This window comes from Suncus etruscus, chromosome 3, assembly GCF_024139225.1.
Source record: "Suncus etruscus isolate mSunEtr1 chromosome 3, mSunEtr1.pri.cur, whole genome shotgun sequence".
NCBI classification, from domain to species: domain Eukaryota; kingdom Metazoa; phylum Chordata; class Mammalia; order Eulipotyphla; family Soricidae; genus Suncus; species Suncus etruscus.
This window is the reverse complement of record NC_064850.1, coordinates 116,692,427-116,710,365: the sequence shown is the minus strand read 5'-3', so window position 1 is coordinate 116,710,365 and position 17,939 is coordinate 116,692,427. Positions and strand designations below refer to the sequence as shown.

General features: G+C 41.4%; 1 protein-coding gene and 1 non-coding gene across 2 annotated transcripts in view; both read right to left on the bottom strand.

The window, feature by feature from the left end:
- ANAPC10 (anaphase promoting complex subunit 10) overlaps positions 1-17,939 on the bottom strand; it is a 56,710-nt gene that overhangs the window by 18,841 nt on the left and 19,930 nt on the right. The window lies entirely within an intron of this gene.
- Positions 3,744-3,804, bottom strand: LOC126004955 (U7 small nuclear RNA). Its single transcript, XR_007494158.1, has one exon. It is a non-coding gene; the product is annotated as a U7 small nuclear RNA (small nuclear RNA).

Sequence of the window (17,939 nt, the reverse complement as noted above, 5' to 3'; positions counted from 1 at the left end):
CAGGCAACCCTGTGAGCAATTAGGCTTCGTGGCAATCAGCGGGCCAGGCCCTTCAGCCCTTCAGGACAGTGTTTTTGCTTGCACTTCCAGAAAGCACAGCTGAGCTCTGCCTTTTTTGGAAGCTGATCTCCTCCAGTCAGGACTAAAAGCCAGGGCTTAGAAGCAGCAAACTGAGGCACGGTGAGGGAGATGAGCAGGCCCCATTCCCAGGGAGTAGAATGATGAAGACTAAGGCCATTGCAGACAAGCTGCCATCGTGTTCTCACCATTAGGAGGAAGGACAAGGAAAAGAATCCTAAAGTCAGTATAAAATGCAGGCATTCACTGTGACTGGTGAAGAAATGCTGAGTGAAGATCAGAGGCCCACAAACCTGCAGTTACAAGGGGGAAAACACTGAAATAAACTGAAAAAAGAGAAAAAGAAGCCAGGTTCCAGAAAAACACATCGATTTGGATGTGTTCAAGACAAAATGGCACTGAATGACTCTGGGAAACCTCCCACCAACCACCTTTAAACCTGCAGCTGCCAATACCTGGTCAAGTACTTTCTCTCGGAAGATCTTACATGTGAGTGAAAGGCTGGGTCTGTCAATACTCCAGCACCGTGGGCTTCATTCCATGTGGGCTTCATTGCTGTGTGTCGCTGATGAGACCCAGCCAGCACAAAACGGGTGAAAAGAGAATTGGGACTATGTTTGAAAACTAAAAAGCAGATCCAAGGATCTATCTATGCAATTATCTGGAAGTGCTTTAGGGTTAGTCAAGAGTAAACTCCCCCCCCCCCCAATGGAACCATTTTAACTTCAAGTGAAACCTTAATGGATGAGATTTTCACATTCACATCTAGCAAAAAGAGTCTTGAGAAGTAGAACAGATTTATAGGGTGAAAGTCAGCATTTAGGTCCATCTCCGAGCTTCAATACAAGGTCATGATCCTACCTTCTCTTCCCTACTTTACCGTTCTCATGTACAAATTTTGACTATTTTTGGGCCCACAAACATCCAAGTCGTTGCTTTGGTTTGGGCTGCCCGTGACCAGTGCACACTCTACATCTGTGACAACTGGCCCAGAGACAAAAATGCTCCCTCACTGAAAAAGTCCCAAAAAGAGTCTCTGCTCTCAGAAAACACAGTCTTTATTCTGAGAGAAACTTTCGGGTGTGGGGGGAGAATGATGTGTGAGCAGCAGATACTGATGTTCACACAAGCACACAGCAGACAATCCAGCAGGCATGAGACTGCTGTTTTTGGATCGGGCTCAGGATGAGCTGGCACAATGGACTTTGAATCCCACCGGTGGTGCTTCTTTCTCTGCCTATATCTTTAAAAATAACAGGATTTAAAAAAAAAAAAGCTACAAAAACAACACAACAAACTGTTTTTAATTCTTCTTTTCAAACGATGTAATGTATAACCATTACACAAATAGAGAAGAAGCACAAAGGGGCGGGGAAAGGCATCAAGGCATGTTCCAAACGCTCAGTTTACAAGGACCTCACACTAAGTCTTTTTTCCCCCCCTCTGCAACTCTTACTAGAAACAGTATTATTTGCTAAAAATGCACTCACTGCCAAGAGCTACGGTCTATCTAAAGCAAAATGCTTAGGATGGAAACAGAGTGTTAATACAGTGAGGTGGGGTGGGGGGAAGGGGCAAGATTCAGTATACAAATTGCTGTGAAAGTTTTAGAAAAGAGCAAGACAAAGATTTGAATTGGATGGTTCTGTTAGGACTTTTGAAGCTGCTGTTGTCGGGACAGTCAAATACACAGACTGTATTAAGACAATCAGATGCAATCAAATTTCAGACTTTCTAACTAAATCTCTCTCTCAATCTCTCTCCCCCACCCCCAGTTATTGGGAATTCAACTCTAGTCGTGGTTCACATGCTAGAACAATGGAAAAATTTTCCGAGTGGTTGAACACTAACCCGAACAAGTGTGGCGCCAACGACAATACATTATATGGTAGCGTGACCCGCCCGCCACCCACGGTGCTGAGAACAGCTCTCACCCACGGAACAGCCAGGAAACCACAGTGGCCCCACTCCACGGTGATTTCTTGCACTAGGTGAAATATACCGTCAATTCTTTCCATTATAAATCTTTCCTTTATTACTATTTTTGAAGCCCACTTCACAATTTGTCTTTTTCTGCAAGGCCAACACTGTCTTTTTCAGTGAAAATGCAGAAGGAACGCCAGTTTTCTTTCTAAGGCACCAAAATGAAGGAGAGGAGAGCACGGCTGGCTGTGGCCTTACTTTGGGGATCCATATTAAAGAGTTTTCAGATAAAGCACCTTTTTTCCTCTTAAACAAACACCCTGATAGTGGCTCATTCATTTTCTTATGATTTTATACTGCTTTGGGGAGAGGGGTGTTTCTTTAGTACAATACATGGCTTTTATTGTGTGTGTGTGTTTGTGTGTGTGTGTGTGAGAGAGAGAGAGAGAGAGAGACATAAAGAGAAACAATATTTGTTATAAAGTACTATATTCTTATGTCTTGTCTCTACATATCTGCCTTCTCCCACCCTGCCACAAATCCAAGCCTACAGCAAAACACACACACACACACACACACACACACACACACACACACACACACACACACACACACGGCACAAAAACACACAAAACAGGAACTGGAAAGACACCAGGTTGAGGCAACCCGAAACAACTAAAACCATTTTTATGTGAATGTCTGGGCTTCTACAGGACCCTCTACAGTCCTCCCTGAGAAGCTTTGAGGCTCGAACCAACCCAGTCCAGGCCATGGCAACCAGGGCAGATCCAGGGTCTCAGAGGACCTTCTGGGGGCCGTGTTTGCAATGTTGTTGGCAGAGGAACGTATTTCTTCGTGTTCCTATTATGCTGGGAAGGTCAATTAGTTCTGTGAACTCTTGGTCTTTCTGCCTGAGAGCTCAGTGGATTACTCGAGTGGACCCATTTAGAACCTATAACTGAGTGCAGCCAATTAACCTCCTGAAAATGACAATAGTGAAATCTAATGGGATTTTAAACTTATCTGAATAACATACCACAGTAATGCCATTTCCTCCAAATTGGTGGCTGCTATTTGATGGAAACTCTCCATTTTCCCCACATTGAGCTGAGTTTTAACTTAAGATTCACAAATTACATTCAGTAATATCCATCTAAATGGAGGATTCATCATAAGATTGTTGAAGCTTTTTCAAAACAACAGCTTTGAAAAGTAAATATGATGCTTATACTTATTTATATGGTTTATACAACCAACTATAGAATAGGAGAGCTCCTTAATATGTAAGTTTCAGTGTTTTTTTTTATAATTTAATAAAACGTTTAAATCAAGGGGAGATACACACAAAGTTGTTTGTGATAGTTTCAGTCATATAATGTTCCAACATCCTTTCATCCCTTCACATTTTCCACCACCAATGTCCAGTTTCCATCCTAAACCACACCCAATCCCCACCCACCCCAGCCTGTTTCTGTGGGAGACATTTTTTTCTCTCTTTTTCTCTCCCTTTTCCCCTTTTAGGCACTGTGGTCTTGCACTATTGTCATTGAAGGAATATCCACCTCATTCTTGTCCGTTTTAATTTTTTTATCATGGTTTCTCCCAAGATGAAACACAACACCCTACACACATTTCTATTTTTGAAACTGTCAAATATTCTGCGTTTTTAAAAAATAAAGGGGGGGGGCTGAACGGTGTTACAAGTTGTAAGGATTTCTTTTTTTTTTTTTTTAATTTTTTGGGGGGGCCTTCCGGTGGAGACCAGAAGGCCTGCTGACAAATTCTAAAAGCTGTAACACACTTGGATTTCTAAGCACATTTCTAAGCACATAGCCAGGAGGAATCCCTGAACATCACTGGGTGTGGCACAAAAAGCAAAGAATAAAAAAATAAAATAAATATAAAAGGGCCAGAGCAGTGGCGCAAGCAGTAAGGTGTCTGCCTTGCCTACGCTAGCCTAAAACGAACCATGGTTTGATCCCCCGGTGTCCTATATGGTCCCCCAAGCTGGGAGCGATTTCTGAGCAGCCAGAAGTGGCTCCTAAGCATCACCAGTTGTGATCCAAAAACCAAAATAATTAAATAAAAAAATAAAAAAAGGGCTTTTCGCAATAATTATTTGTGCTGTGACAGGCAACATGATTTACAGCCCAGATGTTTAGGTCTAAATGTGTCTAGATGGTTGATGGTGGAGAAGCTGAGTTCTGGCACAGAATCCATTTGGTGGATCAGACAGTAGGTCTTTCTACACCATTGAGTGAAAAGATGAGTTAATTGGGCCCGGAGAGGTAGCACAGCGGTGTTTGCCTTGCAAGCAGCCGATCCAGGACCTAAGGTGGTTGGTTCGAATCCCAATGTCCCATATGGTCCCCCGTGCCTGCCAGGAGCTATTTCTGAGCAGACAGCCAGGAGTAACCCCTGAGCACCGCTGGGTGTGGCCCAAAAACAAAAACAAAAACAAAAAAAAGGTGAGTTAATCTCTAGTTATCTCTCAGTATCGCTTATAAAAACAGGACCAGAGAAAACCATGCACTTCAAAGAACAACATTATTGGAACAGCCAGTTCCTACAGAAGCCACTAAAGGAATAGTGAAGGATGGTGCCTTGTAGCCATGTTATTTAGAGCAACAATGATGCTTAACATCATTCTAAACCAAATGAGCTCATCCAAGTGCTCCTCCATATACAGGCCTGCATCCACACATCACCTGCCCACAAACACACCTTGACCCCAAAATGTCACACCCAGTGATCTTAATTTCTAAGCTAAAATCTTGGTTTCGAAGCCACATTTATGTCAGGCCACAAGGATTGAGAAAAATTATCTTAAAAGAACAAACAATAAGGTGCTGATTTCTCTGCAAAGAAGGCTCAGGGGTGGGATATCAAAGTGGTAATACAGGGGTCCAGATACTCACCTTGCATTCTGCCAATCCCCAGATTAATCCTAGGCCCTACAGATGATCCCCTGAGCACTGCCAGGAGCAATTTCTGAGCAAAAACCCAGAAATTCATCTTGAGTATTACTGGGTCTGCCCCCAAAATCCACCCCCACCTCCAAAAAAAGTATTTTATGCTGAATAATCTTTTAGTCATTTAAGAAAAACAAAACCAAAAATCTGGGCAAGAACGTTCCGAAGAGTGGGTAAGGCAGTTACCTGCACAGACATGGCTAACCTGGGCTTGATCCCTGGTACTTTATATGCTTCCTTGAGTATTACCAGGACTGATACAGGGGTAAGCCCTGATCACCTCCAGGTCTGACCCAAAACCCCAAAACGAACAAACAGAAAAGTTCTGCAATGATCTGTCTTTACTTTACACATTTTAAATGAAAGCAATTTATTTTATTGTTGGGCAAAACTGCCTAAATAAAAGTGATCAGCTCATAAGAACAAACTCCCGTCTCTCTCCCTTCCTGGAGCAGGATTTTTGGCTAGCACGGGCGGGCAGCTGGCAGGCCTCCGTATGTGCCAGCGGCCTCTTGGCCCGGCCTAGGGTAGGGGGGCTCGGACATGGGTCACCCGACCCCCCTCTCCCCCTTTCCTCCGGATCTCCAGGTGGGTTTCTGGAAGGAGCTGATGGGACACCCTGGGTTTTCCCCACTCCCTGGCCCGGTCCGGACTCTGGCCTAGGGTGGGGCTTAAATCCCCTTCCTTCGGGCTTGGGAGGGTCTCTCTCCCTTCCTGGAGCAGGATTTTTGGCTAGCACGGGCGGGCAGCTGGCAGGCCTCCGTATGTGCCAGCGGCCTCCTCTCCCCCTCTCCTCCGGATCTCTAGGTGGCTACAGAGGTTGGCTAAGGGGGTGGAGATTGATCTGGGGGGTGGCAGATAGCTGCTCAGCTATACTCAGTCTGTCACTGGCAATTCCATACCAGTCTACATTTTGCAAATATGTACAAAACATATGCTCCTCCCAACCATTAGTATCCCATATTTACTCTTCTTAACTTCAGTAACAAACAGTTCTATTCTCTGACCAAAGACATACAGTAGATCTAACAAATCCCAGAACTACTTAGAAGGACAGAAATTGAACACATATTGAACACATATATCTTTTGAATATTTTATGGGTACTTTCTTTAACTGATGTATCTCTCTATATATTCCTCTACTATGATGTTTCTATCCACTTTTCATCTTGTCTTTTCTTTGTAAGCTGTTCAGTAAGGATTGTTGGTGGAACTGTCCCTCAGTTTGATGCCTATGATTGAACTATGTCATGGAAATTGCTGGTCTTATTCCCATTGCCTCCAGATGCACCAATAACGCTTCACGGCATTGATCCTTGTTTGCATAGACACATTAAAATGGGAAAACACCATATATACAGATAAGTTCTTATCTCATAAATCTCAGTACAATGTACCTTACACCCTGAACATTGATATAATGACCTGGCACAGGCCTCAGAAGAATAGGCATCCTCCATTCACGCCAGAACCAGGCAAGCTATCTACGAAACATCCAAGGTCTTTTATAGCAACAGCTGGAAGCAGTCCTCTACCAGGAAAGACTCTACCAAGGGTCTGACATCGACCTCCTAAAAAGAGACTTCCGTTTACACTGAGAAGACTTGACAACAACAATGACCTGCTCTACAGGACATGGTTCTCTCTATTGCCCCATAAGTGTGAGGTGAAATGAGAGGATGCTCCGCACCATCCTGACTACAATATGGGATATGCAGACTCCAGGATCTTTAATACAGAAGCATGATACCAACAACAACAGAGACTAAGTGAGGAATGGAGGTGTATTGCCACTACAGAGGATGACTTGAATTGGACAAACTAGTGTGCCTGGAGCCTAGAGTCAGTCCTGTGCCAGGAAACTTCAGGGGTAGGGTCTCCTTGTATTTAGACCATAATTTGCCTTTCCATATCCCTTATGTTTTGGTGGGCCTATGCAAACAAATGCCACTTTAATACCGTTTTTTACTATGTTCCCTTGACTCCAATCCTTAAGAAAAACAACCCACTAAAACTTTTGAGGCTAACTTAAACTAGTAAGCATGTGCATGGAACTAGAGAAATGTACTTTGCCCTCAATGTTTAAGGAGTTATATAAATCTAATGTCTTTAGATTATATTTTGTGCTGCTAAGTATGTACTACAACTGGGGATTTGAGGGACAAAGTAATTGTATTGTACATGGGTTCAGTTTTGTTTTTCTTAATGTTCTTTGGCTGAAAGTTCAAGGCTGGGATATCATCGATGGGACTACCGAGAATTCTGTTTATGGGTGATTGGGCTTCCACTGTAACTTTACCCTGTCCTCTTTCTTTGCATCTTTGTTGTCATAATTAAAATAATAAAAAAAATAAAAAAAAAATAAAAAATAAAATAAAAAAAAAAGAACAAACTCCCAGAATTTCCCAAACTTAATTATGATTTTCTTCAGCACGACTTGAAATTGGACCCGGGGCTTCACCTTTGGGAGGCCGATGCTGTACCTCTGACTCACACTTCCAATCACTCCATTATTACTTCCAGCGTCCCTCTTTGGGAGGTGTTAGATGGGTTCAAATGTTCTCTGGAATCTGGTCACTGCTCAGTGGATAGATTTGTAAGAATATTTGCTAGGATGGGCAGAGCCTTTCTGAAAAGAATGGCCTGACTAAAAGTCAGACAGCCACTGCATTCATAAGCAATCTTATGTATGTCCATGGAAGCCCGTACCATCAATTTATTGCTGTAAAGTGCATTTAAACAACTACACTTTGCAAAGAAAGTATAATGAGAAGAATTCAGGGTCATTTTAGTCATCTTTGCTTGCTGTTCATTTACTTACTTGACTATTGGACCACACCTGGCAGTGCTCAGAGCTTACCCCTGGCTCTGTGCACAAGGATCATTCCTGGCAGACTCAGGGCATCATATGGGGCGTCAGGGATCAAAGCCAGGTCTGCCATGTATAAGGCAAGTACCTTACCTGCTGTACTACCTCTCTAGCCCCCAATCTCTGTTTACTACTAAAGTAAATCAAACAAAAAAACTAATCCTTAATGTGTAAAATAATACAAAGGACAGAACAAAATGGAGGCATTCAAGTTCACAAATTATTAACTTAGAACAGAAATATCTGGGGCTATGGGGCCGGAGAGATAGCATGGAGATAAGGGCATTTGCCTTGCATGCAGGTCGGTGGTTCGAATCCCGGCACCCCATATGGTCTCCAGAACCTGCCAAAAGTGATTCCTGAGCATAGAGCCAGGAGTAACTCCTGAGTGCTGCCAGATGTGACCCCCCCCAAAAAAAAATCTGGGGCTAGAGCAATACTTCAGTGGGGAGGGTGTTTACCTTGATGTGTCCAACCTTGGTTCAGTCCTTGGTATCCCATATGATCTCCTGAGCACCGACAGGAGTGATCCCTGAGCAAAACTTGGTATTGTTCGATAAAAATAAAACAAAACCGAAAGATGTACTATTCTAACACAACAGATCAGAGGGTGACCTAATCAATTTTATGCTACTGGGGCCTATCATAAAGATTAAAATCACAAAACCATCCCCTGAGAGAAGTCCAGAAAGAATATACCACTGTGTAGTGTCAGTCTATGCTGTCACCCAATGCTCAGGGTGATTTCCTGAGGGAAAAAGAAACACTAGAAACTTGAATGGAATGTAGGCTTTAACTCTGAGCATTTGATACAGAAAAGCCAACTACCAACCACTAAAGAAAAGAAAGAAAATAAATCAAGGTTGTGCTTTGATTTGGCAGAAACAGATTCAAACAAGACCCCTCCGCCCTCCCTCTCACAAGCACAGGCTGAGTAAAGCTGGAGATGCCAACAGCAGGTGGCAAACCCAGAAGCATGTTCCTTCCTCCCTCTGGCTGAAGCCTCCTCCTCCTCTCCCACTGCAAGCCCAATGTCAGTTCAGACTGTGGGGTAGGAAACGGCCGAGGTTTGTGGCCCTACATGCCAAGGTTAGAGAACTCAGTGTTCAGTTGCAAGAAAAGCGAACATCAGGAATGGAATGAGCAGCCATTCCCATGGTGAAGAGAGTTCAGGGGAGCCCTGGTGCGGGTCCGCACTACCCCACCCCCCCCCCGCCTTAGACCACACTCACCTCAAGAGATATGCCCACACAGAAAGGTCTGAGTTGAGAACATTTCCTGGGTGCTGTCACCCAAGTCTCCCATGAAAAACGAGCGCCCAAAATAGAGCAAAGAGAGAGAGCCTCGATCTGACTCTGAGCAGGGGACTTGCCTGGCCTTGATTTTTGCCCTCTGCTCCTCAACGTGGGAAGCCACTAAGTCCTTAAGCAGGCCAGGTGCCTTTCGGAGATGAGCCTCTCAGGTGCCCTCTCTCAACAACCCCATAGGCATCAGCATCTTTGAAGGCAGAAGGTCACAAGAGACTTTCTCCCTCAGAGCTGGCTCTTCAGCAGGGGACAACAACAGCCCAGTCCTGAAACCAGCCTATGGCGGGGACTCTGCAAAATGCCAAGTGAGGCCCGGGGGGGCCAGGTGCCAGGCTGGTGCTCCAGGCAAGTCATGCCACAAGTCTGTCATAGTGGGAAACATCAAGTTGCACACAAAGGCCTGGAGAACAGTGGGGCACTTTGAAGGTGAAGACGGTGAAGGAACTTTGCCTACCCCAAGTGCACACAGTACCATTGTCACTGCAAATACGAACCTAAAAAGGAGAGAAGCTGGAGAGACAGAGCAGCAGGTAAGGAACTGGCACAGAGCTGACTTGGGCTTGATCTCAGGAGCTAGAGAGTGTCCTCTGAGCCCTGCCAGGAGTGCTCAGGGGAGCACCACTAGATGTGGCCCTCAAATCAAATAAGAAAAATAGCAGAAATCAATGGCAGGCAGGAAGTACGAAAGATGAGTATAAAAACAGTGCTAGCAAGATCACAAATCTGGGGAATAAGTGGGTGTCACCCCATCAGGCTCTGACAGATCAACTTCCAAAAAGCCATGCTGAGGACCCAGTCGCAGAAGTAGCTGCCAACACCCATGAGCAGAAACTGAGCTGACACACATCTTCCCACAGCTCACACAGAAGTGCATGTGTGTGGGAACAGCATTACATATGTATTCTATGTGCAGCAACAGAAGTACAAGTGTGTTCCATGAATGTGGGAAAATACGTACATGTGTGTTCTGTGCAGGAGAAGTATATGTGTATTCTCTGTGTATGAACAGAGTTACATGTGTGTTCTCTGTGTAGGAACTTAAGGGCACATGTGTCTGAGTATAGGAATGAAGACCATGTTTTCCTATGCAGAACATAAGTACATGTATGTTCTGTGTGGAAACAAATACATGTGCTGTGTTTAAGAACAGTAAGTACATCTGTATTCTTTGCATGTGTAGACTTAAATACGTGTGTGTTCTGTATGTATGTAGAGTGCAAGTATATGTGTCCTGCATGTATGTAGGAATATAAGTACATGTGCGATCTATGTGTGTGTTGGAACAGAAATACATGTGATATGTGATGTGTTTGTGTGTGTGTTAAATAAAGCCCAAAATGCTCTTCCTGGAATTCAGATCTGAAGAAATTTATTTTTACTCTGGGTCTGTATTTATTTTTTTTTAAGAAAAAAAGACTACTTTGTGATCGAATAAACTACATTTCCAACAATATATTCCCAAGAGCATTACAATAACAAATCTCATAATTTCTGATGCGTTTCAATGGAGATCTTATGGATTAGCAATAAAGAGAAATTCTATAAAGGCAAGTTTATAGAGTAATGCAGCCAAAATATAATATTTATAGTAGCTAAGAAGATGCATGTCTTTCAAGCAGCTCCCAATTTCAGAAGAAAGGAAAGAGGAAATTCAACTCTTGGAAGAGCCTGAAGATCTAAGAAGGCCTTTTAGGACTGGCAAGGCAGACGTTTCTCATAGAGTTCTGAGTGAAACAGTCCTGCTGTAGCTCGTACAGGAAAATCAAGGCTTGAGACTGAACACCAAGACGGGAATGGCTACCCAAAGCGAGTTTGATACTCAGTGGACAGTGGAAACAGATGCAGACTTCATTTCCATGGCTCTGATGAGAAGACTCAGGGGCTGTGGCTATTACCACACAGGGCTACTGCAACATAGCTGTGGCCTGCCCAGTCACTGCAAGTGAACAAGTGATAAAGCAAAGCCACAAGCCTAAAGGCAGATACACTCTATCTGGAAAAATACTCAAGACACAAACTAAGAAGTAAAAGAATGGTCAACACACCAAGAAGAGCTTACTAACCCTCAGACAATGATTTCATGAACTCATTGAAGATATAATAATTTTCACAAATTTACTTGTTGCTGTACTTTTTCCCCGTTCTTTTCCTTTTTTAATAATTTAGCTCTCACCTAGAAACAAATGTATTATGATCAACTGTCAATGGTGATACATGTCTCTTTAAATAAAGTAAATAAAATTAAATATAAATATATACATTTTTAAACGCAATTAATATAAATAAAAAGAGTTAAGAAAGACCTTAGGGGAAAAAAGCACAAAATAAAATCAATCAGGATACAAGGCAATGGTGGAATACTTGGTGGTGGGATAAGAAAGCTGGACTTCTTGATAGCTGAACTGCAAAGACTAGTTACTCTGAAATAATAGAAGTGGGTCTTCCCCTAAAGCTTCAGATAGTGATTGATTATAAACTCATACAAAATTGAAGTTTGGTAAGTTATGAATGTAAGTTCATGTTAACTTCAATCTTCAAAATCATAATGGCATGAGTCTACACATTTAACAATTACAATATACATATACATTTTATTAACCAATAAAGTGGTTAATATATAATAAATGTATGTAATATAGTATATATAATATATAAAAATATACCGAAAAGCATTATATTATCTACTGGTATAAATTTGTAATGACGAAGCTCACTGACTTATAAAGTAGGATGTTCCCCTACATAGAGCTGGGCATTTATTATTGAGGGATCTTTTTTGCTCAGAAGTAAACTGGTGAGGCCGAAGCAAAAGCACAGCGGTAAGGCGTTTGCCTTGCATGCGGCCAACACAGGATGGAACCCCAGTTCTTGGCATCCCATATGGTCCCCCGAGCCTGCCAGGAGTGACTTCTGAATGCAAAGCCAGGAGTGACCCCTGAGCGCCACGGGTGTGACCCAAAAACCAAAAAAAAAAAAAAAAAAAAAAAAAAAAAAGTGAACTGGTGTGCCAGAGAAGGAGAAAAGTTCCTAGAATGTTGTAACAACTAATTTCATAGGAGCCCATAATGCCAAACTCTGAGTGGTGAGGGAGATAGAAGATAAATAAATCATACTTTGACTTACTTTGTTCATTCATTTAGAGCAGTTTTAGAGTCACCGAAACACTGAAACATCACAGAGGTTTCCTATCTGCCTCCTAATTCAACATCAACAGCAGGCTTGAAAGTGGAACACCTGTTATAGCCAATACCTGACTCGAAAATGCCCAAATCACTGAAGTTTGCAGAAGCCATTACTGATAGCAGTAGCCACTGTGAAAGTAGCGGGGTTTGGTCACTGCCTCCCAAATCCATGTTCTGAATCTTCTTTCTTCCTCCTTCCTCACCCCTCACCCGCACCCCACACTTCTGGCAGCTCTTGATCTTTTTACTATCTCTTTTCCAGAACACTGGAATCACACAGGTTTTCCAGCATGCTTATTTCCCTTAGTAACATACATTGAAGGTTCTTCCATGTGTTCTCACGGCTTTACAACTCTTATTTTAGAGCTAATGAGCTTTCATAACCCAGAGGCACTAGTATATCCACTCACCTACTCAAAGCTGGCTCGTAGCTTCCTTAATAATAATGAAGAAATGCAGTAGCCATGTCTGTTCCAAAGACTCATTCTGTGCTTGAAAAAGATGTAAAGTGAGCCATGAAAAATCATGGGGGGGGGGGTGGCGCTAGAGGTAAGGTGCCTGACTTGCCTGCGCTAGCCTTGGACGGACCGCGGTTCGATCCCCCGGTGTCCCATATGGTCCCCCAAGCCAGGAGCAACTTCTGAGCACATAGCCAGGAGTAACCCCTGAGCGTTACCGGGTGTGGCCCAAAAACCAAAAAAAAAAAAAATCATGGGGGGTACACTGGCCATCTGGGGAGGAAAGGGCTGGTCAAGTCCACCAGCCCCTGATGAAGCCAAGCGTGCTGCACCTTCATCACTTATAATAAATGCTTCACCTGTGACCCTGCCTCACCACTCTTCTATGATTCTCTGCAGAGACACCAATCTAATTAAAACTCCACGTACAACAATATTTGGGCTGTTCTGACCAAAACACTTCTTTGGAGTGAGTGTGAGTACCCTTCCCCTTTTCCCCTCATACTTCCTGAAGCCCTAGCAGCTGAAAACATATCCCACAAAATTCACAGCATCAGCAACAACTCCCCAATTTTTTATTATTGTCATCCCATAGGAACACACCAATTGAGATGCCAATGTGTATCTGAAGCCCCATCACAGAGCACCGAAGTGGGTAGACCAGGACCACAAGTATACGATTACAACGTACACAAATACAACAAAAATAAAACAAATAAAACAAAAACAATGATGAGGGAACAAGACAGAGCATGTACACACAAAAAACATATTAAAAAAATCCCTAAATATATATAAACATATAAGTATTTATAAATCTACATAATATAAATGTATAATAAATATATGAATAAAATATATGAATATTATATGTTTAATATACCTAATATATAGTTATATATTACATTCTCTATATCCTTATGTATAAATTTATAAATTAGATATTATTTGGTATATTAACTATATTAATTTTATATATTTAATGTATATATTGATATATTAAATATTTGTATATTAAATTAGTATTTAATATGTAAATATATAAAAATTACTGTATGGTATATTTTTTTTTATACCATTCCCAGATATATCTTCTTTTCTTTTTTGTTTTATGTTGGTGGGAGGGTTGGTGATTCACCCAGCAGTGCTCAGGTCTTACTTCTGGCTCTGTGCTCAGGCAGTTCCTATTGGTATTTGAAGGGCCATATGCAATACCGGGGATGGAACCAAGGTCAAACCAGTTCAACACAAGTGCCTTATCCTCTGTGCTATCTTCAGCACCTCTTAATTCAAGAAGTTAGGATACTTTCTCTCTTGCCTTTCCCTACATTGTTGTTGCTGTTGCAAAGAGCAAGAAATCATACATCCCTGCCTGTGATGCTCACACATAGAGGGCTGCACAGTCTTCACAGGGCTCACGCTCTTGCTCTGCTAAAGTGGAAGTACTGGGGTCACCACAGCCATGTTAGGGCTCCTGACTGCAGCATCTGTGACCTAGCCCTGTGAATGTTTACTTGAGCTGGTACTGCAGAACACTGGTGTCACCGAGCTAGGTCAGGGTCACCACAAGAAGACACAAGGACCACACAGAACATCAGTTGGTGTTCTCAGATGAACCTAATGCTCACTTCTTAATTACAGTTGCACAATGCATTTTACTTTCAAAAGGAAATCTATACCCAATCAAACTTAACCTCAACTGAATGTTTGCAATGAGAAACAAGTGCATACAATGAGAGGCCAGAGAGAGAGAACAGTGGAAAAGGTTATTTGTCTGGCATATTCCACGGTGGGGTTAGATCCCACAGGGTCCCCCGAGTCTGCCAGGAGTGATCCCTGAGCACAGCAGAGCCTGGAGTAAGCCTTGAGCACAGCCAGGTGTGGCTCCCCAAAAACAAAACAAACACCAAAATTACATATATTCAAACTAACAGCAATCTGCAATTTTAGAAATAAAGGAAGAGCACTTGTGACCTAAAATTATGTGTAGAATCCCCCCTTGGGGGGGGAAAAATAAAACATATTCCAAAATGTCTAGTTACAAAATGTTTTTAATTTTTTAGACTAGCTAAATTCAGTAAAACTGTTCTTCTGAAAGCTCAATAGATTAAAATCTGCATCTCCTCAGACCCATTTGCAGATCCTGCCCACATCATTTCTGCTCCTTATCCAGTAGTATAAAAAGGGGTCCCTCCTAGGGGCTATGAGCCAATCTGACGATCAATTGATCAAGTCTGAGGCTCTGTCTGCTTCTTCTACTATTCACATGAATGGGACGCGAATGATAACAGCAAATGTTACTTTAGCATTAGGATTAGCACTAGTAGAAGAGCTGACTTCTGAACCACCTGGCTCAAAGAATCAACCAAAGACAGGCCCCATGGCTGACGCTGCTCTAAAATATAAGGGCACAGCCAAGACTCATCCACAGGAAAGAAAAGAAAAATATTACCTAGAGCACTGCTAACCTCATTTGTTTGTTTGTTTGTTTGTTTTTGGGCTACACCCAGTGACACACAGGGGTTAGTTACTCCTAGCTATTCACTCAAAATTCAATCCTGGTTTGGGATACCCTGTGGGACTCTGGGGAATCTAACCAAAGTCCATCCTAGGTTAGCTGTGTGCAAGTCAAACAAGCTACTGCTGTGCCACTCCTCCAGCCCCAGCTACATTTCAAACCTCCTCTTAAGCATGAGAATTCAAAATCACTTGGGAACATATTCTTTCCGCATTGCTCAAAACAAAACAAAAACAAGGACAAGGTTTAAAATTCACTTTGTTGCTCAGTATTAGCTTCGGCCTGTATTTTATCCTTTCCACATGCAAATTTTAGCAGACTAAATCACAAGTCCTGGTGCACTGAATCTCCTTGTTCAGAACAAGCTATGCTGTCAGGTAACAGTATCAAAAATAATTCTGTGAGCTGTCGCTAGGTAGCTAATAAATCATTTTAGCTACAGAAATCACTTAGGGGAGGTTCATATTTCAATGCAAAGCTCTATCTACCCTTATCCAAAGAACAGAACCAGTGAGCGAACTAAAAAAATTTTTCAGGTTGTCGTGGGCTTCAGCTGGATATGCTTCGAAGTAGTTAACATGGTCCGTGTCTCACCTAAACGCCTCCCAAACTACCACCCCTCTACAGTTCCTCAATCTGCAGGACAAGATTAATTCCCTTCACATATAGTTTTCTTTCTGAGGGCAAAGGAAAAAGGCTGAACCAAAATGATGCTAAAATAAAGAAGGATTTCAAAGTTGTTTCTGCAATGTTGGAGATGAACCCCAGGACCATGTCACCCATTCTGGACCATGCCACCACCACCCAGCCTAGGGCCCTGCTTGGAAGCCAAGGCTCTGGATTAAAACTTTTCATGGCAACTTTATCTTCATTCAAACATTTCTCTGGAAAAACTTATGCAGGAAAAGCAACATTTTAGACATAAGAGCCTGGGGAAAAAATAAACAAGGACTCTGAAAAGATGGTATAGGTATAGAGTTCATCTTGCACAGAAGCAATCTTACTAAGTGCTCTTGCTCGGTTCTAATTTATGTAGGTTGGATACTTTTTGACAAAAAAGAAACACAAGTGAGCAGTAAAAGTAAAATCATTTTTTACACATAAAAATACTCCCTGTGGCTAAACCCAGTCACAATATCTTGTAACCATTAAGCAGAAAAATCTTAAATTTCATTTCTACTTTATTAAAATTTGCAATTAAGGTGAAATACATAACAGGGAGGGAAAGAGCTGATTTGCAGATTCTTCAACAGAGATAACGAATATCTACAGAGACATGCTTCAGAACTGAAAAGAATTAAGATAGAAAAAGAACAGGGTTTGGGCTTTTTTCTTTTTTGTATAAATACATTAAGTGTCCAATTCTTCCTGCCTTGACCTAAAATTTTTGAAGTCGGTATGTCCAATCAATAATACAATTGGTGGGGGGCGGGGGGTTCTGTATAGGTTTTCAAATAAACTAATTCTAATTTCTAGTAAAAAAAAAAAAAAAAAAAAAAAGGAAAACCTACTGAAAAACTTCAATACATACTACACCCTCCTGTGGGCAAGCATCCATGGGAAAATAGAGAAAAAGATTTAGTTGGATTTTCCACTCAGTTAAATCAGCCCTGAAACTAATGAAATGATGCTTCTAAAATCCTCATAAAAATTCACACCATTTTAATCACTTGTCTTAGTATCTGAGTTAGAAGAACCAAGGAATATTTTTAAAAATACGAATTTAAATTTTGTGGATTAAGGTCAGAAAGCTTGAAAGTACTATCAGATGCTTACTTAAATTATAAAAGAAAATAAAGGTAAACAGAATTCATCACATCTAAAGATGTATAATTAAAATATAAAATGTCCTTTATATCATGAGCTGCAACTGGTAGCAGTAATATTTTAAAGCAAAATCAAAAAGAAATTATGGTTCCTTAGTGAAAACTAGGGCAAAAAAGGATTAGATCCTTAAGTTCTTCAGGAAAACAACTTACATTATCACCTGGTAATATTTAGTATTACTGGTCTCATGAGGTTATGTGGTCACTACACAGAAATATAAACACACTTAGAATGAAATTAGGAGACTACCTAGGAGAACCCTCATTCTATGGCTAATACTGTAGCATTTACATGGTATAACAGAAGTAAAGACTAGATGAAAAAGATCCTATAGTGACCCAAAACATTTATAGTTTCTCCAACTCACAGCAGAATACTAGACATACATGTACTAGATAAATCTGGAAATCATGTATGAAGATATACATTTCCCAAAATACATCAAAGAATGTTTGAATAAATATACTCTCGGAAAAACTAGAACTAAGACTACTTGAAGTCTTGAACTTCTTACCACCAGGATAGAAAACTAGTAATGAAAGGGCAACAGTGACATCTAGTGGATATTTGAAATTCGTAACACTTATATTTTATTTTTAGGGTTTCAAATACTTCAACCTGTCTGAGGAATTATATGACGAATCTTTAGTTTTAGACCAAAACAGGGCAATTCTGCTAACAAAGTTTTCTATATCTGAGTGACCTATTCATATAGTAAAATATTTAGCAATTAAAGTATGAAAAAAAGCTATTTAGAGAAAGTGCTAAATACGAATTCATTGTAGCAAATCCATTTCTCATAG